The 22500-nt window shown below is 38.0% G+C and overlaps 1 long non-coding RNA gene across 9 annotated transcripts in view; it reads right to left on the bottom strand.

Annotated features, from left to right (window-relative positions):
* LOC103911458 (uncharacterized) overlaps window positions 1-22500 on the bottom strand; it is a 35585-nt gene that overhangs the window by 8794 nt on the left and 4291 nt on the right. The window contains exons 1-3 of one of the 9 annotated variants that reach the window (XR_012384040.1): window positions 22399-22500; window positions 14661-14848; window positions 1906-2043 (exon numbers count right to left, since the gene is read on the bottom strand). The exon at window positions 22399-22500 is cut by the window's right edge and continues 217 nt beyond it. This is a non-coding gene — a long non-coding RNA (uncharacterized lncRNA). Of the gene's footprint in view, window positions 1-1847; window positions 2044-14655; window positions 14849-17844; window positions 17986-22398 lie in introns of those variants that run through there. The other 8 variants (XR_662276.5, XR_012384037.1, XR_012384035.1 and 5 more) reach the window with 8 other exon arrangements.

The raw sequence follows: 22500 nt of genomic DNA on the forward strand, positions 1-22500 counted from the left end.
GCGTTATCCTGCTGGAAGTAGCCATTAGAAAATGGGTACACTGTGGTCATAAAGGGATGGACATGGTCAGCAATGCTCAGGTAGGCTGTGGTGTTGACACGATGCTCAATTGGTACTAATGGACCCAAAGTGTGCCAAGAAAGTATCCCCCACACCATTACACCACTAAAACCAGCCTGAACTGTTGATACAAGGCAGGATGGATCCATGCTTTCATGTTGTTGATGGCCAAATTCTGACCCGACCATCTGAATGTGGCAGCAGAAATGGAGACTCATCAGATCAGGCAACGTTTCTCCAATCTTTTATTGTCCAGTTTTGGTGAGCCTGTGTGAATTGTAGCCTCAGTTTCCTGTTCTTAGCTGACAGGAGCGACATCCAGTGTGGTTTTCTGCTGCTGTAGCCCATCTGCCTCAAGGTTGGACGTGTTGTGTGTTCAGAGATGCTCTTCTGCAGACCTCGGTTGTAACGAGTGCTTATTTGAGTTACTGTTGTCTTTCTATCAGCTGGAACCAGTCAGGCCATTCTCCTCTGACCTCTGGCATCAACAAGGCATTTGCGCCCACAGAACTGCCGCTCACTGGATATTTTCTCTGTAAACCCTAGAGATGGTTGTGCTTGAAAATCCCAAAAGATCAGCAGTTTCTGAAATACTCAGCCGATCTGGCACCAACAAACATGCCTTGTTCAAAGTCACCTAAATCACCTTTCTTCCCCAGTCTGATGCTCGCTTTGAACTGCAGCGGATCGTCTTGACCATGTCTACACGCCTAAATGCGTTGAGCTGCTGCCATGTGATTAACTGATTAGAAACTTGCGTTAACGAGCAGTTAGGCAAGTGTACCTAATAAAGTGTCCAGTGAGTGTATATTGGTTAAATATTAGGACACGGAATATATATTTTGCGCTGGACATTATTTTTGACACTATTGTAAATAAATAGCACTTTTTTGCACACATCCAGATCAATCCATCGGTTATTTGGATTTTTATTTTTAGGCCTTCCACGCTTCTGCTCTGGTTTCACTACATCACACGGTCCTTCTCTCAAAATGGCAGCTTGATGCTTCAGCCACATTATTCTTAGCCACGCCCCTCTCTTACCATTAGTTTGCTACAAGGCAATGAAGCACAAAAAGAAAGCCCCGCCCCCACATCGATACTTAGCACATTAACGTACTGGAATAAAAGTCACGTAGACTTCAAACCAGTTCCAGTTGTCTGCATTTGTCAAAGAATCTGACGTTCTAATCCAGAAAGCTGATTTTTTTTAGCATCACAATCACGAGCCCGTATAAAACCATGACCAATTAACACAATAACATGTCCAGAGCCTTCAGTATGCGAACACAGGCGCGTGTTTATATGCGCTCACCCACGCACGCATACACACACCCCCTCGAAGCGCTTGCTGGCACACATATGTGGGCTGTGTGAATGTTGGCAGCGCGTTAGTCTTGCAGCGGAGTGGATAAGATGTGCTGTCAGGTCTTGTCTGCAGGCGGTGTGTGTGTATTCCCCGCCACTGAGACTAAATAGGAGTTTAATTCTTTTAACAGCCAGTTCACGGCGAACTCTGCGGGGCCCGGGCCCCCGGTCCACCAGGCGGTGGGAGACCGTGGCGGAGCGAGAACTGCTGGGAGCCAAATAAAAAATCGATGAAGATCTTCGCGGCTACGGGTTGGAGTTTAACGGCGATTTCTGCTTTACTCTCTCCAGACCTGAGCCCAGGAAAGAGCCATTGATTTTCCCTCTCTCTGCATCTTAGCCTTGTTCTCTTTCAATAAATATCAGCTGCCGAATGTGTGTTTGGCGTGAATGGTGTCGATCTACACTTCAGGACTTACGCTGGAGTTCTGTGGCATTACTGTCGGTCAGCGGCGTTTGGAAGTGGAGTTTTCATACCTCTCAGCCTCAGCTAGAGTTCACAGGATTCCTCCTCCTCGTATGTTGAGCTATTCTCTGTGCATTCGCTGACAATGGACATGTGCCCATGTTTTATTCAGCTCCCGTTAGATCAATAATGCACTGTGAAGAAGAGCCCTGGTGAGGGAGAGAAGGAGAGAGAGAGAGGTATAAGAGTCAGATAATCATCATCGCACACAAACTGAACGAATAAAGACTAAGATCTTCCTTCAACACCATCAGCTTCATTTAGCTTCAGTTGTGTCTCCCTCTTCAGGGCTGAAAACACAGAGTCCTGCTTTAAAGAGCCTCAGACTCTCATCATCAACATGACAAATGCTGGGTTTCACACAATTCCTTCATGTTGACCCAAAACACAAATCGATTAGGTTACCTTAATTGTTTGTGCTAATTTAAGTGGACTTAAAATAATTAAGTTGCCCGCTGGGAGACAAAAAATCATGTAGTTTCAGCTCATTTTAAATAAGTTGTTTAAACAAACAGAAAAGGAAAAATAAGTGTGATGGATCATTTAAAACCAGCTTCATAGTCTTGATTTTGAGTCTGATTCCAGTGACGCTCCAGGGACAGGCGAGTCTTCCAGCCTCCACCGCGATGACTGAAGCTCTGCACAAGACTTTTGGCCAGCGGAGAAATTAAAATGGTCGTGCCCAACTGAGTCTGGTTCTCTCAAGGTTTTTTTTCTTCACTCTCCTATCAGGTGAAGTTTTTTTTCCCTCTCCGCTATCGCCACTGGCTCGCATGGTTCAGGATTGGTAGAGCTACGCATCGATGAATTTGCTCTTCGGTGTTTGAACTCTCAGTAATGATTAAATCACACTGAACTGAGCTAAACTGAACTGAACTTAAACACTAAAAACTGAACTACACTGTTCCAGTTACTATGACCATTTATGTGAAGCTGCTTTGACACAATCTACATTGTAAAAGCGCTATACAAATAAAGCTGAATTGAATTGATTTTAGTCTGATAATTAAATCTGGTACTGGGAATATATACTTTTGAGGCAATTTCTAAATGCTAATAATGCATTGCATCTAATACAAAATGTATTCAAATGCATGTGAATAGCATTGCACTCCTAAAAATAATGTTTGCACGCACACATACACACACACACTACCTGACATAAGTGTTGTCGTGGATCCCAGTTGTAAGAGCAACAAATAATAACATGATTTCTAGTTGATCATTTGTAAAGTGGCAGAAGGTAAATTTTTCCGATGAATTATCTGTTGAGCTGCATCCCAATCATCACCAATACTGCAGAAGACCTACTGGAACCTGCATGGACCCAAGATTCTCACAGATATCAGTCAAGTTTGGTAAAGGAATAATAATGGTTTGGGGTTACATTCAGTATGGGGGCGTGTGAGAGATCTGCAGAGTGGCAACATCAACAGCCTGAGGTATCAAGACATTTGTGCTGCCCATTACATTACAAACCACAGGAGAGGGCAAGTTGTTCAGCAGGATAGCACTCCTTCTCATACTTCAGCCTCCACATCAAAGCTCCTGAAAGCAAAGGAGTTCAAGGTGTTTCAGGATAGGCCAGCCCAGTCACCAGACATGAACATTATTGAGCATGTCTGGGGTAAGATGAAGGAGGAGGCATGGAAGATGAATCCAACAAATCTTGATGAACTCTAGGAGTCCTGCAGCTTTCTTTGCCATTCCAGATGACTTTATTAATCAGTGATTTGAGTCATGTCAGAGATGTATGGATGCAGTCCTCCAAGCTCATGATGGAGTCAGACACAATATTCATTCTGTCTCCACTGCAGCAGGACTTTATATTCTATACTGGACATTATTTCTGTTCAGTGATGAGACTTTTGTCTCAGTAGTCAGACCTTACTGTCCTAATTAAATCATTAAAAATCAAGGCATGATCATATTTTATTTTGGTAAAATAAGCTTAATATAGAGGCCTTTGCCTTTCATATAAGCCACTTCTGATACCAAATGATCAACTAGAAGTCAAGTTATTATGTGTTGTTCCTTAAACTTAAAAAGGCGACAAGACTTTTGAATTGTGTACATATACACACTAATATATAATACTAATATACTTCTTAAATAAATATACTTAAATATATATATTCAACATAAATATACTTCAAACAATTATAATTCTGACTACATAAAAATACTTAGTGACGTTGAAATGGAAAAGTAAATAAAATGGCAAAAATTACTAAAGAATAAAGAACAAAACACAAATATTTCAATTATGGTAAAATAACTTCGCTATACGAGGTCATTCACGCATGAGCATGACTTCAGAATGCAGCAACTGACCAATCAGAGCTGACTATTCACACAGACACACTGAGTAAATGGAATTATTTACAATTCTAAACAGTTTGTCTGTATGTGCTAATTGGAGACATTTAATTCCATATGAAAAGGCCTAAAGCAGCTCGATCCTGAGGCTCGGGTCCCCAGTGTCACACGCAAGAGTGACAAAGCTTCCATCTGTCAGCGAGGGCCAGGGGTCTCTGAAAAGGCCAGAGCAAGCGCTAAGGGCCGATCCAGCCGACAGCAGGGGCCCGGGGACAGAAGACAAGCTAAAGACACCGCAGTCTGTCAAACAAACACTCCTGAGCTCTTATTAGGAAAGACCAGGCTTAGAAATAAACCAGTGTTTTACAATAGAATAGATCTGTTCTGCTCTATATGCCTTGCAACTTCAATGAATTTACAGACTGGATTTAATCTAACAAAATATAAAAAATGGCCATAAATAAGATATTAAAGTACATTAAAAAGGCTAATATTTTACTGCTAAATTAAAATGGCACCCAAATATGTTATACTTATTTAGCTACTACTAAGTGGTTGTGGACAGTAACTATGTTGTTGTTGTTGTTGTTGTTGTTTTGTTTGTACCTCCCTTAAGCACCTGTTTGAAGCATTTGTACATTCTTATTTGTATTTTAGGATACATTTAATTCACTACATGCCATTTGCTGAATGCAGTTCAGTTATTTTAGAGTAGACAGATAAGATGATGGTGACTAATTCAGGAATAATCTTGTATTTTATTAGTTAACCCGTTACATCATTTCATAATTAAACATTTAATTTGTGAATTGGACTGATTTGTTCACGGGTAAACAACTCACTGATTCAAATGATCTGTTCAGATTGAGTCTTAAGTAAATGATTCACTGATTCAAATGATCTGTTCAGATTGAGTCTTTAGTAAATGATTCACTGATTCAAATTATCTGTTCAGAGTGATTCTCCAGTAAATGATTCACTTATTCAAATGATTGATTTAGAGGTAGTTTCCGGTAAATGATCCACTGATTCAAACGATCTGTTTAGAGTGAGTCTCCAGCAAATTAATTACTGATTTAAATTTTCCATTCCAATTGAAACTTCAGTAAATGTTTCACTGATTCAGCTCAACCATTCAGAGCGAGCCTTCTGTAAATGATTCACACATTTAAATATGTTCAGAGTGAGTCTTCAGTAAATGATTCACACATTTAAATGAACAAAGAGCGAGTCTCTAATACAGGGGTCACCAATCTCGGTCCTGGAGGGCCGGTGTCCCTGCAGGGTTTAGCTCCAACTTGCCTCAACACACCTGCCTGGATGTTTCAAGTATACCTAGTAAGACCTTGATTAGCTTGTTCAGGTGTGTTTGATTGAGGTTGGACCTAAAATCTGCAGGACACCGGCCATCCAGGAACAAGTTTGGTGACCACAGCTCTAATAAATGATTCACTGATTTAAATGATCCATTTAGAGTGAGTCTTCAGAAAATGATTCACTGAATCAAATGATCTATTCAGAGTCTTCAGTAAATTATCCACTGATTCAAAAAGACCCGTTTAGAGCAGGGGTGTCCAAACTCGGTCCTGGAGGGCTGATGTCCCGCAGATTTTAGCTCCCGCTTGCTTCAACACACCTGCAAGGAAAACCTAGTAAGAGCTTGATTAGCTAGGCCAGCTGTGTCTGATTGGGGTTGAAACTAAACTTTGCAGAACACCGGCCCTCCAGGACTGAGACTGGACATCCCTGGTTTAGAGTGAGTTTCCAGTAAATGTTTCACTGATTCAGCTCATCAATTCAGAGTGAATCTTCAGTAAATGATTCACACATTTAAATATGTTCAGAGTGAGTCTTCTATAAATAAGTCACTGATATAAATGATCTGTTCAGAGTGAGTCTCTAATAAATGATTTACAGGTTTAAATGATCCATTCAGAGTGAGTCTTCAGTAAATGATTCACACATTTAAATATGTTCAGAGTGAGTCTTCAGCAAATGATTCACACATTTAAATGATCTGTTCAGAGCGAGTCTCTAATAAATGATTCACTGGTTTAAATGATCCATTTAGAGTGAGTCTTCAGAAAATGATTCACTGAATCAAATGATCTATTCAGAGTCTTCAGTAAATTATCCACTGATTCAAAAAGACACAATAAGAGCAAGGGTGTCCAAACTCGGTCCTGGAGGGCCGGTGTCCTGCAGATTTTAGCTCCCGCTTGCTTCAACACACCTGCAGGGATGTTTCTAATATGCCTAGTAAGAGCTTGATTAGCTAGGCTAGCTTTGTCTGATTGGGGTTGGAACCAAACTTTGCAGGACACCGGCTCTCCAGAGCCGAGTCTGAACATCCCTGGTTTAGAGTGAGTTTCCAGTAAATGTTTCATTGATTCAGCTCATCCATTCAGAGTGAGTCTTCAGTAAATGATTCACACATTTAAATATGTTCAGAGTGAGTCTTCAGCAAATGATTCACACATTTAAATGATCTGTTCAGAGCGAGTCTCTAATAAATGATTCACTGGTTTGGATTATCCATTTAGAGTGAGTCTTCAGAAAATGATTCACTGAATCAAATGATTATTCAGAGTCTTCAGTAGATTAGCCACAGATTCAAAAAGACCTGTTTAGTGCAGTGGTGTCCAAACTTGGTCCTGGAAGGCCGGTGTCCTGCAGATTTTAGCTCCCGCATGCTTCAACACACCTGCAGGGATGTTTCTAATATGCCTAAGAAGAGCTTGATTAGCTAGGCCAGCTGTGTCTGATTGGGGTTGGAACTAAACTTTGCAGAACACCGGCCCTCCAGGACTGAGACTGGACATCCCTGGTTTAGAGTGAGTTTCCAGTAAATGTTTCACTGATTCAGCTCATCCATTCAGAGTGAATCTTCAGTAAATGATTCACACATTTAAATATGTTCAGAGTGAGTCTTTAGTAAATGATGCACACATTTAAATATGTTCAGAGTGAGTCTTTAGTAAATGATTCACTGATTTAAATGATCCATTCAGAGTGAGTCTTCAGTAAATGATTCACACATTTAAATATGTTCAGAGTGAGTCTTTAATAAATGATTCACTGATTTAAATTATCCATTTAGAGTGAGTCTTCAGTAAATGATTCACCGAATCAAATGATCTATTCAGAGTCTTCAGTAAATTATCCACTGATTCAAAAAGACCTGTTTAGAGGGATTTTCCAGTAAATGATTCACTGATTCCACTGATCCATTCAGAGGGAGTTCAAATGATTCACCGATTCAATTGATCTATTTAGAGCGAGTCTTAAGCAAATAAAAAAATCAAGTACTTTTAAACTTTGATTCAAGTAATATTAAAAAAAGAGGACTTTGAACTTCGACTGGATAACTGTGGTATTAATACACTATATCTGCAGTTTTAATCAAGTGTCTAATCTGTGTACTTCATTAAACACAGCTACTAAGTAATGCAGTAAAATACTTTGCTAAACTCATGCACATAATTAGTCATGGAAAAGATTCAACACTTAAAAATATACAGTTTAAGAACTATTTTAATGTATACAGTGCCTTGGGTATATGTATGCAGGTCCTGCCCTTTTAGATTACAAACTGATGCCGATTACAAAGTGTTTTCATTTTAATGTGAGACAGTCTCCGAAGACCATTTAAATATAAAACATTACATTTACAGGCACTCGTGGGCTATTGTTGATTGTGTCCTGAGGGGAAACCCTGCACTAATTGATCTGTTTTTGAGCTTGTTTTAATGCAATGAAATGTTCATTCTCTCACCATTAGCTGTCATCAACAGTGGTGGAAAGAGTGCAGATAAATTCTACTCAAGTAAAAGTACCATTACTTGCCTAAAAATGTAGTGCAAGTAGAGTAAAGGTATCTGTTGTAAATATTACTCAAAGTATGAGTAAAAAGTAGCCCTTTCAAAAGTACTTAAGAGTAGTGAGTATTACACTGTGAAAAGCTGATGCGTTTACATGTCATTTGTGAATGTTTGTGTGTGTAAACGTAACATTCTGTAGTTCACCTAGTTATTGCCCAGCGGACACACAATGCCATAAGACATTAATATCAGGTTAGATTTAGGTTATGTCAGGTGACCAAAATTCAATGTCTAGCCAGCGTCTAAGGACAACGTTATTTTGATGTCAAATAATGTTATCAAATGACGTTGATATTTGGTTGATTTTAGATTAGTGACCAAAATCTAACGTTGAGCCAACATCCTAAACCAACGTCATACTGACGTTTTTTATTTGTCCGGTATGACAACCAAAATCCAACATCTGATAGATGTCATAGTGGTAACATCCACACAAAGTCAAGCTGTGACATCATTAGACGTTGATATTTGGTTGGTTTTAGGTTGAACATTGACGTTGGCCTGACGTTGAGTTCTGACATCAACCAGATTTTCATTTCTAAAAAAAAAAGCAACGTCCATGACATTAGGGTACATCATCAATCTGATGTCGTGTTGTCGTCTTGTGCCGGTTGGCTGTTTAAGGCCATTTCGGTCATCATACAGTAATTATCCGTCATCTTCTCATCAGTGACATTCATCTAAACCAGAGGTGGGCAAACTACGGCCCGCGGGCCATATGCGGCCCGCTGAACACTTTAATCCGGCCCGCGAGAGTTTTTAAAATGCTGCGTCTGAGTAACGGTTTGGTTTCAGAATTGGTAAATTAATGATACAATAAAAGTGAATGCCGTTTAATGGCAGTATTGCACGCAGTACAGTTAGCGCAACCAGCAGAATTAGTACACACTCTCGGACTGAATGCACTGAATGACCAACACAATCTCACGGCAATTCGTAACTTTTTCATTTAGTGGCTAATACGTATGAATTCGTACGATCTAATTCGTACAATTTAGTACGATTTGCTCATCCCCCAATGACGGTTGGGGTTAGGTGCCACGCCTCCTTTTTAAAATCGTACCATTTCATACGACTGAACTCGTACGAGTTCGTACGAATTAGCCACTAAACTGGCAAAACGTAAAATACTTACGTTTTCTCGTGAGATCAGGCTGGAATGACTGAAAATGAGTCAGGCAAAAAAGTATTTGACTCAGAATGTCGTGTGTTTAAGGAAAAATGGACAACAAAATACTTCTTCACCAATATCGGACAGAAAGCGGTAGGTCTAATATCGCAAGAAAGTATTGCTGTTTGTAAAGATTACAACCATACCCGTCAACCTCCCCATTTACAGTTCTATTCCGGTATCATTCCGTAAAGGTATTTTCCCGTAAAGGTCTTTCTCTGAGGGGTGGCAAATAAACATTAAAGAGCCGATCCTCCTTATGTGCAACCCATACCGCCGAACCACCAGGGGGCACCCCTTGCTCTTAAACGTGTGTCTGTTCTGTGCTTTTGATTTGTTTAGGCATGAAAACAATTTGAAATAAAAATAAAAATGTCGGGATTCTCTTCCTTTTCATTACAGGTCTCCCCTTCATATGCAATCCTCAAAACAGTCATATAGCGGTGCGTGACTGTCAGCTGACGAGCTCCATAGTGATAAATAGACACTTTTGTTTCCCAAATGGATTCTGTACTCGTGATTTGAAGCGGAACAAAAGTCTGGGTTTTAAGTGCGTGTTTACACAGACATATACACAAAATTAATAATAATAATAATAACATCTAAAGATGTCGATCTTGGTGGGTTTTCGCCCTAAATGAGCATAAAAATTTAGGAATGCAATCAAATGCTTTCATTATAATGACAGATGTGCGCATTTTTAAAATGACACCTTATGTAATCAAACGAAAAAAATGTAAATAAATAAGAGATTCATTTGCTGCTCTTTAATCAGAATGTGTGAGTTATACAGTGAAGAAATGGCTAATGAGATCTGATAGCTTGATTCGGTTTCATTATAATAGCGAGAGTGTTGCTGTTGATATTAATATAACTTTATTTTCAGCCTCATTGTTTACTTTGTTCACACACTCATAATAACATGACTTGGAATAACAAAGACTAAGGGCTCTATTTTGACGGTCCATGCGTAGAGCACGACGCAGGGCGCAAACGCTTTCAGGGCATGTCAGGACGCGTTTTTGCTAATTTAAGGACGGGAAATCTGCCTTGCGCCAAGGCGCATGGTCTAAAAGGATTGAGTTTATTTTCTTAATGAGTTATAGGTGTGTTTTGAGAATAAACCAATCAGAGTCTCATCTCCCATTCCCTTTAAGACCCAGCTGCATCGCGCCAAGAGCGCATTCGCTATTTACAGGACGCAAAGTAAGTCTAAGTGGAAAAAATGAGCATTTCACAAGCAAACAGTTAACAGTTTTTTAACAGAAAACAGTTAAACAGAGCATCTACTGCGTGAGAATGAGAGATAATGGATCACTTTCACATTCGCTCTTGGATAGGGAAACCTTTACACAAAGACATCAATTAGGCTATACTGTAAATAAATAATTTTGTTTAAGCGCAAATATTCGTTTCAAAACTATTTCTAAATTCAGTTCTAATTTCCAGCAAACGAATAAATGAATAATAATAACAAAATGTGCTCAAAAACCTGTGTTATATCCTAAAACACATGCTGTGCCCCATATGGTCTAAAACCTGACAGGTGGGCAAATCTAAGCTTGTTTTTAATAAAACAAATATAAATATGGATATAATAAATAATACTGATGATAATAACAACATTTACTTTATTTGGGCTGAATTTAAACAAACAAATTAGGTTGAACATAATTAAATTTAATTTGTTTGTTTAAATTCAACAAAATAAATTGTTTGCAACAGTTCTGCAGGCAGCACTTTTTTTCAGTGAATATAAGGGGTAAAAATATCTAAATATTGAGAAAATAATTTTTAAAGTTGTTCAAATTAAGATCTTAGCAACATATATATTAAGTTTTGATATATTTACAGTAGGAAAATTTACAACAACATGCATCTTTGCTTAAAATTGTAATGATTTTTTGCATTAAAATGTATGATAGTTTTGACAATGTATTTTTAGCTATTCTTAAAGTACATCTGTGTAACATACAATGAAAGAACAGGTCCAGGGTCACATATATTAACATTTCTACATTTTAATTTCTTACTCCTCAATGTTGTCTTGTTTTCTAGTACGACTCAGTTACTAACTCAGTTTCTATTTGTGAGAAGTAACTAGTAACAAAGTCTCTTTAAAGGGCCATGAAACCCCCTCGTTTCAGCAGGGTGTTTTCACACCTCTACTTTGGAAAAAGTCAGAAAAGTGGGCGTGTCCAGCTCTGTTTAGGGGGAGTGTCGGAGGAACTAAAGTGGGAGGGTGTGGGAGTGTCTATTTGGGCACGCGCGAGTTTCAGAGTCAAAATAAACACACAGGAGAAAGTGATGGTGTTTAGCCTACATGGACATCTGTAGTCGAATTATTTGCCAAATTATTAAATGGTGGACTTTAACTGCAGTTTGGCTCTTTCATTCAGGGAATTCATTCATGTCCCTCGCGACAAACGAGATATTTGATTTTAGGATCTGGTCTAAGCGTGTATTTTTCATGCAATGTTTGATACCGCACGACGAATGAGAGAAAAAAAACCTCAGCATTTCCCGGAAACTTAGATGCACACGGCAGATAGTGTCAGAAAGCCGCGTGTGTTATTCCGGTCACAAAATGCGGTGAAAATCCTACACGAGGTTAAAGTTTGGTTGTGGTCCTAATATGTTTACACTCGGTGCAATAGTTAACTTAGTTCGATACGAACAAACTGAATAACAAAGAGCACTGGTCGCTCACTTACCAAATCTGTAGAGACAGGACAATCACCAGCAACTAGAGCCGCGTCTTTATGAAGAGAAGACTACAAGCGAATCCGGATCTCAGCGTTTGCAGATGAGAACAGCTCTCAGGTAAACAATAATCCTCCTTAGACACGTAAGTTATTGTTGTCGAGCGTCGCATACACTGTTAATCCACACGTGACTCCAGCTGAGCTCTCACAGAGAGAAAATGAAAACAAAACTTCACTGCAGCAAACTATAAAAGCAACACTTCACGCTTGTTTTGCCAACACAACGTGGCGTCTCTGTCGTCTAAACACTGTGACAGTAATGAATATTAATGAAGTTGCACAATAGAGCGCGCTGATTGGTTTGAACCAAGCCTTACTCATGCATTAATGCATCACACTGTAAGACGTAATAAGACACACTCTGGCACAGACGTCCAGTCTGCATGCTGGAATACACGCTATTATGTCATGGCCGTGACGCAGCTTCAAAAATTAGTTTCAAACAGGAAGTACGAATTTGCTTGAAATAACGCAAAAACAACCAATTTACACTTTTTAGTGAAATATAGGTGTCCTAATAGTGTTTCTAGCAGTGTGGGACACATATACGACTGTCAACAGCTCAAAAAATATGTTTTGGTGTTTCGTGACCCTTTAAGGCAATTCATTTCACTCGGCGGCCATCTTTGAAACACCTCTCAGGCATTCTGTTTGAATGGAAAAAACATCAAATTCTCCAAAACTGCTTGCCAAGCTTACGATTAAATTCCATATTACGAATAACCAATTAAATTAAACACCAACTGTCTATTTGATTTCATTTATAAATGTTTGTATCACACAAAATCTGCAGAAACTCAAGTCGGGTCTGAGCGCTTCCCCCAGAGAGTTGTCATTCTACAGCGATCTGTGATTGGCTCCTGTACTAAAAGGCGGGGCTTCATTCGCCATTTTGACTGTTAAACTTTTCAACATTCAAAAGTACACGAGGCGAGGCAGTGGCCCACTAGGTAGTGCTGTCGCCTCACAGCATGAAGATCGCTGGGTTGCTGGTTCGAACCTCTGCTCAGTTGGTGTTTCTGTGTGGAGTTTGCATGCTCTCCCTGCCTTCGCGTGTGTTTCCTCCGGGTGCTCCGGTTTCCCCCACAGTCCAAAGACATGCAGTACAGGTGAATTGGGTAGGCTAAATAGTCCGTAGTGTATGATTGTGTGTGTGGATGTTTCCCAGAGATGGGTTGTGGCTGGAAGGGCATCCGCTGCGTAAAAAACTTGCTAGATAAGTCGGTGGTTCATTCCGCTGTGGCGACCCCAGGTTAATAAAGGGACTGAGCCGACAAGAAAATGAATGAATGAAAGTACACGAGTGACATGTCTAGACATTACTAGTAACTACACTCACCGGCCACTTTATTAGGTACACTATTTAACAAATTTCTTATCAGCCAATCACAAGGCGACAATTCATTCCATTTAGGCGTGTAGACATTGGTGCCAGACGGGCTGGTCTGAGTGCTGATCTACTGGGATTTTCACGCACAACCATAACTAGGGTTTACAGAGAATGGTCTGAAAGAGAGAACATATCCAATGAGCGGCAGTTCTGTAGGGGCAAATGTCTTGTTGATGTCAGAGGAGAATGGCCAGACTGGTTCCAGCTGATAGAAAGGCAACAGTAACTCAAATAAGCACTCGTTACAACCGAGATCTGCAGAAGAGCATCTCTGAACACACAACACGTCCAACCTTGAGGCAGATGGGCTACAGCAGCAGAAGACCACAACGGGTGCCGCTCCTGTCAGCTAAGAACAGGAAGCTGAGGCTACAATTCACACAGGCTCACCAAAACTGGACAAAAGAAGATTGGAGAAACGTTGCCTGATCTGATGAGTCTCCATTTCTGCTGCCACATTTGGATGGTAAAGTCAGAATTGGGCATCAACAACATGAAAGCATGGATCCATCCTGCCTTGTATCAATGATTCAGGCTGGTGGTGGTGGTGTAATGGTGTGGAGGATATTTTCTTGTCACACTTTGGGCCCATTAGTACCAGCTGAGCATTGTGTCAACGCCACAGCCTACCTGAGAATTGTTGCTGACCATGTCCATCCCTTTATGACCACAATGTACCCATCTTCTGATGGCTACTTCCAGCAGGATAACACGGCATGTCATAAAGCGTGAATCATCTCAGTCTAGTTTCTTGAACAGGAAAATGAGTTCACTGTACTCAAATGGCCTCCATAATCACCAGATCTCAATTCAGCAGCCAACCCGGTTGTAGTAAGTTGTACCTAATAAAGTGGCAGGTGAGTGTATATCTAATTACTCTTTTAAAGGAACGTGCCCAACACTGTCCATTACCAACCATGCAAACGCCAACAAACAATTGACTTACCTCTAATTAAAGTAAACTAACATTAGCAACACATTCTGTGATTACTCCATTTATTGGTTTGTAAAAGCCTGAGCAAGACTGATAACATAAGACTGGACAATGTTATGTGTTGACTAAAAAAACAAACAAATAAAGTATACACTGACCATCCATGCATGAAGAAATGCCACTGACACTGGCCAGAAAACAGTGGCCTTCTTTCCTATTTTAATTAGTGTGTGTGTGCACGCGTTTGTGTTTTATTTGCAGATGAGGGTGAGGTTGTGTCAGCGTCGCTCCTGTGACCCACCTTACCGAGCACACACACGCTCTCAGATGATGCTCTGACACTCACAGATCAGCGTAATGAGCTTTAGTCACCACAAAAGGTCAGAGGTCAGAGTTATTATAGCGCATCTCCCCATTAAAACACAGCCGCGTGGCCCGTACAGCCTCCTCACCCCTGCTCTCTACCGCCACAATTAAGAGCAGGAATCACTGACCTGAAACACAGCAATTAATAGAAAAAGAAGTACAGTCAGTTTAATCGCGGCAGCACAAACACAAAGTAAAGATGCATACTCTAAAAGCTGACAAACTTTGAAACTCATGCGAACATGCGTCAGATCTCGCCATGTCTAACGAATTACATTGGATTTTCAATCTAAAATAGTGTGTTTATGCGATCAAATGCATCATTTTTACCTGCAGGGCCAAATAAAAACAAAAAAACTTTAGGGCTTAGTTTACCAACAATTGAAAATGAACTAATTTATTCTCCCTTTATATGGTTTTAATGACTATATGAGGTATTTTCTAGCTTCAGCTTAACCTCGAGAAAACGGAAATGCTTGAAATTTCTGCCAACCTGACTCTACATCATAACTTTTCAATCCAGATGGACGGGGCAACCATTACTGCATCCAAAATGCTGAAAAGCCTTGGAGTAACGATTGATGACCAGCTAAGCTTCTCTGACCACATTTCTACTGCTCGATCTTGCAGATTCGCACTCTATAACATCAGAAAGGTCCGACCCTTCCTATCTGAACATGCAGCTCAACTCCTTGTTCAAGCTCTTGTTCTATTTAAAGCTAAAGGGGTCGATTTTGGATACAGATTTTGGTGTCCAAACTCGGTCCTGGAGGGCCGGTGTCCTGCATAGTTTAGCTCCGACTTCCTTCAGCACACCTGCCTGGAAGTTTCTAGTATACATGAGCTGCCTCCCAAATGGCACACTATACACTCATGCACTATGCACTTATGCACTTACAAACTCAACAGGATAGTAAATGTATGTAGTGGCGTCCCAAATGGCACACTAATGTTTTTTTACTAACCGGAAATTCAAACCGTTTCCCTGATGACGTTTGACGGTTGCCAAATCAGTGAAATAAACAACCGAATTATCAAATAATACCTGCCGCGAGTATAACCGCATTCACCATCGGGAGGCGCTATAATCACTGTCGTAGGAGAATTTTGCTTTCACCATCCAAAATAAATAAAGTTATTCAACATGTGCGCCCGATAGCTTTGCCCCTTCCGCTACGTTAGCAAACCTTCGGTCGTTGAGTGCGTGAAGTGTCCATTGGTCCACACTTCATTTTAGCGGCTGAATGAGTGCATCACCGGGTAATTAAAGTGCACTTATTATCTTTAGAGTTTTCAGTTTGAACACACTACTTACACTATTTATACTACAAAATGGCGTAGAACAGTGCACAAGTATGCGATTTGGGACGCAGCTCTAGAAAGAGCTTGATTAGCTGGTTCAGGTGTGTTTAATTGGGGTTGGAGCTAAAATATGCAGGACACCGTTTGGACACCCCTGCTTTACACAAATGCACTACGCACTAACACACTCAACAGCATAGGATATGCATTTACTGCGATCCCAAGTGGAACACTATACTAGATCACTTCATATGGTTATTTAGGGCTGCACAATTTATCAACATCACAATGTCTGCAATAGTCACATCGCAGGATATGCAATGTCACGTTGGGATTAAAGTTGATCACCATCACAGTTCAGAACATGTGATTTGTGGAGTCATCACATTAAGTTTTAAATTTAATTTAAACCCTAAAATAGAGTGAAAGATTTTCATTTAGAAGTGTTTTTAAGATCTGTGACTATGATTTAAGTAAACTTAAACTAAGAGATTATAAAGGTATTTAAACCAAAATTAAGTGTATCATTTATTTACACAATGAAGACTTGACGCTATGCAGTGTTATTTTATCTATTATTATTTCTGTACCTCAATACTGTTAGATTTCCATAGAAAACCATAAAATTAATTCGCATTTGTTCAATTGCATTGTACTCTACACCAGAGGATCTCAAACTGTGGTATGTGTAACACTATTGGTACGCAATCAGTAATGAAAGAAAAATTAATACAATTTTAATCATTTAATGCGTACAATAACACCAATGTGATCTGCATTGGCTGTTCTCTAAAGCGTACAATTAAAGCAATGTGTTTAAAATGTTAACTTTAGTGCATCGCGTCATCAGCTGCTAAAAATCAATTTAATTGGCGCAGAACTAGAGAAAGAGGTGTGTGGTGCTTGCAGAGCAGATATGTGCTAGAGCAGTGGTCCCCAACCCCCGGGCCACAGACCGGCACCGGCCTATAGATCAATTGGTCGCTGGCCACACGAAAAAAAAAATAATGAATTATTTCAGTTTTATTCATAATCTGAGTCTGAACGATCATTTACTTTAAAAAAATCTTTTTTTTTTTTAAACTTTTGTTTTTTATTTCATTTTAAAGGGCACCTTTGGTAAAAAATCTACTTTTCAAGCTGTTTGGACAGATCTGTGTGTTGGTATAGTGTACAGACCGTCATACTGGGGTGATATGAACACACCCAGTCCTTTTTTTTCAATTTAACTACAAAAAAAAGGGTCGGCCAATTGGAGCTGTTTTCAAATCGATCGCACCATTACGTAGGTGTGCGATCCCCCCGCCCACCGAATTGATTGACAGCTGCGTGCATTAACATGTTCCGGTAGTCGCGTGTATATGTCAACAAGACCAGACAGACATACGCAAAGCAACCGGGAATAAAAGGTCTGTTCTGTTCGCTAGCATCAGTAATCATCATCAAATGTGATTAAGAGTGAGTTTCACATGTTTAAAGTGTTTTAAAACAGAGTATGTGTGTAATTAATTACAGCGTTTTACTTCAGCTTTACTTCATCAGCACAGCCGCGTGTCAGATCAATTATAAAAGAAGACGCTTCAATCCCGGTTTGTGGAAGTTAAATCAGGTTTATTTTGTACATTAGCATAACAGATATCCACACAGTACTTGAGGTTAGCCTTAACTAAGCTAAGCGCGCTCTGTCTGTCTGCCTGCCTGCCTGCGTGTGTATCTGTGTGTGTGTGTGTGTGTGTGTGTGTGCGCGTTTACTTTGTAACGATATTGTGTGTGACTCATCAATGCAACTTCACTATACTGATTAGTAAAGGTTAGTTCTTACTGTAGTATCTCACAAACGCTACGCGAGACCTTCTTCCTTTAAGTCTGTCTGTTGTCTGACGCAGCTGAGGGAGGAGGCATGTAGAAATAGTAGGCGGGAAAAACTCGTCTTAAAGGCGCAGTACGACAAAACCACCCCCTGCTGGAAATCAGTATAAAACAGCATCTTGTAAAAGGTATAATGAAAAATCTGATGGGTATTTTGATCTGAAACTTTATATACACATTCTAGAGACGCAAAAGACTTATATTAAATCTGAAAAAAGGGGTAACCTATGTGCCCTTTAACATAACGGAACAAACAGATCACCAGAGGCATCACATACAACTATTACATTGTTCTTATACAGTCGTTTTTATAGTACAGGTTACTCTCCCATTAGCCCCCCACCCTAACCCGCCCGTCAAAGGTACTGTATTAGAAGCATAAACACCAACATAGTTTCCTTCAAGTCCATATGATTCAGTCTTTTACAATCTGTAATGTGCGGTCCAAACAAAATATTTCACATATATAATATACATATATATGTACATTTATTGAAAAAATAAGTCATAATAAAAATAACAAATATAAATAAATATAAATAAGGGGAGGAGGGGGGTTCGCACTCATTGCAAAGCATTTCCTAGCAAATTATATATTTTCTGTATTCTTATATATAAACCATTTTGACCAATTTTTATAACATTTATCCATGTTTAGTCTTAAAGAAAAGGTGAGTTTCTCCATTTCAAACATATTATCTACAATTGTTATCCACTCATCCTTTGTTGGTGGAATCTCTTCCAACCATTTCTTGGTTAATGCTTTTTTACTAGCAACTAATAGTATTTTGAGAAGGTTTTTGTCTTGTGCATTAAAATCGGTTTGTATGTTTCCTAAATATATAGTACCAAAGCTATGATCAATCTCAAAACCCAGTATTGATTCAATTTCAGTGACCACCATTAACCAATTTAAAAAATCTTTTATTTTGAAAAATGACCGTATTCTTGTTACATCTCAGTCACTTGAGTGCTAAAATGCAACCCTCAGACTAGCAAAATGAGTAAGAACTGCAGCACGACGTGCTTGCGTATTCCAGGCATCCGCAGTTGAAAACATGTTAACTTTTCAGAATGCCGCACCGCGAGTCACGTGACAAAAACTGACTGATCGGCTTCATATTTTGTATGGAATGTAATTTCGTTAAATGAATATGACTCTGCCACTTTTGCAACTGTGCAGTGCTGTGGCTGCTTAATTTGGCCAACTGCGCTAATTTATTTCAATACTGTTGATTAGGGTGGTACTTGGAGAGACAATTTTTTTCTGAGGTGGTACTTGGTGAAAATACTTTGAGAACCACTGCTCAACACAGATACTCATTTTCAAAATAATCCCAATCCATGTAAAAATATTCATTCCAAATAGAGTTATAAGTCATCTTATGAAACTATATTCATATCGCAATTTCAAAACAATGGAAGTCAATGGATGCCCGTTAACAGCATTCTACAAAACATCTTCTTTTGTGTTCAACAGAAGAAAAAAACTCAAACAGGTTTTTAAGTAGTGAAGAGTGAATAAATTATGACATTTTTATTTTAAACTATCTCTCTAACTTGTACCTACTTATGACTATTTTTATATTTTTGGGTGATCTATGCTTTTAAAATGAGCTTGATGACAATTATTATATTTTGGAGTGAACTATCCCTTTAAGTTGTAATTTATGATGACGTTTTTAAATTTTTGATTGAACCATCACTTAGAATTGTACTTCATGAAGACATATCTATATATATATATATTTTTTTTTTTTTTTGGTGAACTATCCCTTTAAATAGTATACTTAATAATGACCATGTTTATTTTTGTGTGCACTATGCCTTGAAATTGTACTTGACAATTTAAACTTTTGGGTGAACTATTCCTTTAAATTGTACTTAATGATGACCATTTTTATTTTGGGTGAACTATCCCTTTAAATTGTGTTTAATGACAGTTTTCATATTTTTGGGTGAACTATCCCTTTAAATTGTATTTTATGATGACAACTTTTATATTTTTGTGTGAACAATCTCTTTAAATTGTGCTTAATAATGACAAATTTTATATTTTTGGGTGAACTATCCCTTTAAATTGTACTTAATAATGACAATTTTTATTTTTGTGTGAACTATCCCTTAAATTGTACTTGATACTTTTAACAATTTGGGTGAAATATGCCTTTAAATTGTGCTTACATTTCTCATTTCAGTGACTTTCTTTTAATGAGAATTTGTCTTGCTTTCTATTGCTGTACAATATCCAAACATTCTTAAATCAAGACATTCATATAGCAAAGTTACTTGATATGAAATCTTGTTAAATGAAAAATGAAGTGCACTTACGCCTAAAGCAAACGAAATAGTCAGAGGGCTCAGCAAGAATAATCTTGTTTTCTCTTTGAATTAAGTTTATTTTTCTTACTCCAATGACAAATCCCTACTTTAAGCATAAACTCGCTTGATATACATTTTTTAAAAGACTTAACATGCATTTTGTTTGTAGAAAGGATGTTGATGTACACTCACCGGCCACTTTATTAGGTACACCTTACTAGTACCGGGTTGGACTCTTTTTTGCCTTCAGAACTGCCTTAATCCTATTACTGAAACTAATAACTGAAAAACAAGTTACTTATATATGTGACAAGTGTTTTTAAACTAAATATTGATTTTTATTTGGTTTGCACATCTACTTGCTGAATTATTTCAAGGAGGAATAAATTGCAACATTTCAAGAGTAATTAGTTAAATAAATTAATACCACATTATAACAAAAGTATAACATTACACTGAATTCATTATTTTGTTTGTGCCACCCCAAGATTTGGTGCGGCCTCTTCTGGCCACCCCTAAGAAAATTTTCTGGGGGGGCGCCACTGCTTGTAATTGACTGATTGTGCAGCTTTTTATTTATTTATTTTTTATTTTTTTTACATTTTTCAATTTACAAACTCAAATGGGGAACAAAAACGGCATATAACAATACATACACACTTCCAATCACATTTACATTATACAGTGCATACACACATGTTAATGCATAACATTAAAAAGAAAAAAAAACTTTTTAATAACTAAAAAATAAATATTTTATTAAATTAAAAATAAAGACGCATTTTTAAAAGGAAAGAGACTCAGCCATAGTTTTGTATAGTTCCTCTGTAGCCCTATTTTCTTTGGATACTACTTTTAAAGACTCTAAATTTGTTTTACATAATTTTTTTAAAAAATTAATCGAGGGTTTACTGTTATTCCACTTAATTTTGTGTATATAATATCTTTTCCTATAATGTTTCACATCAATGAAATTTTTTGGGGAAAACCATCTGCATAAACCAAAACATTGATCAAATTTAGAGATGGAATGTCAGTATCTATATTGTTGTTTAGCCAACTGCAAAGGCCAAAACTTTGTGACTGGACAAGAGAAAAATAGATGTTCAATGATTTTTAAGCTCTTCTTAACAAAAAACACAAGGTTCTACCTCAAATCTGAAATTTTTTCATAAAATTTCTGCTGCTAGATATGTGTTATTGATTATCCTAAACTGCATATCTTTCATTTTCAGTAAAACTGGCCATTTAAGATATTTATAATACATGTATATATATATATATATATATATATATATATATATATATATATATATATATATATATATATATATATGTGTATATATATATATATATATATATATATATATATATATATATATATATATATATATATATATATATATATATATATGTATGTATATATATATATATATATATATATTTTTTTTTTTAATGCATTACTTTCAAACTGCTTCAATTTTAATAACGTATTACTTTTTAAAATATGCCTAATTTGTTGTTATATTTTTTATCTGCAATACTTACTTCTCCAATCTTTGTTAACGAGCAGTTGTACCTAATAAAGTGGCCGGTGAGTGTTGTTAAACTAGCACACACACACACACACCCACATTGCAAAAAAAAACGTTTCTTACTAAGAATTCTTGAATCAAGGAGCATTTTCTAGACTTAAGCAAAAATATTGCCTTGTTTTAAGAAAAATAAATCTAAATAAAGTGAGTTTTCCCTTAAAACAAGCTAAATAATCTCCCAATTTTGTAAGCAAAATAGTCTTGTTTTTCCATTTAACGTAAAATGATTTTGCTTACCTCATTGGCAAATTATTTAGCTTGTTTTAAGGTAAAATTCATTCAATTTTGGCATATTATTTCTTAAAACAAGACCATATAATTTGATTGTCTAGAAAATGCTTCTTGATTTAAGAACTTTCATACATTTGCACAAGAAACCAATCGAAGTAAAGCATTTTTGCAGTGCCCCCACACACACACACACACACACACACACACATACCCAGTTCAACTTTGCAATGTATTTCTCACAGCGACAAGCGATTAACTCCAATTAATCTGACAACATATCGAATGCTCTGCGAGAGAATCGGTCTAATTGTACGTGATACAGTAAGATATAATAACAAACACATCGGATTATGGCTGACCTGTTTCTAATGCACGTGGCCGAGGAGTTAATTAATATCGAGGCAAGCGGGGAAGGAGGGAGACTGCAAATAAAAAGACCCTCCTCATTACCACAGCACATG

Source organism: Danio rerio, chromosome 8 (assembly GCF_049306965.1).
Source record: "Danio rerio strain Tuebingen ecotype United States chromosome 8, GRCz12tu, whole genome shotgun sequence".
NCBI classification, from domain to species: domain Eukaryota; kingdom Metazoa; phylum Chordata; class Actinopteri; order Cypriniformes; family Danionidae; genus Danio; species Danio rerio.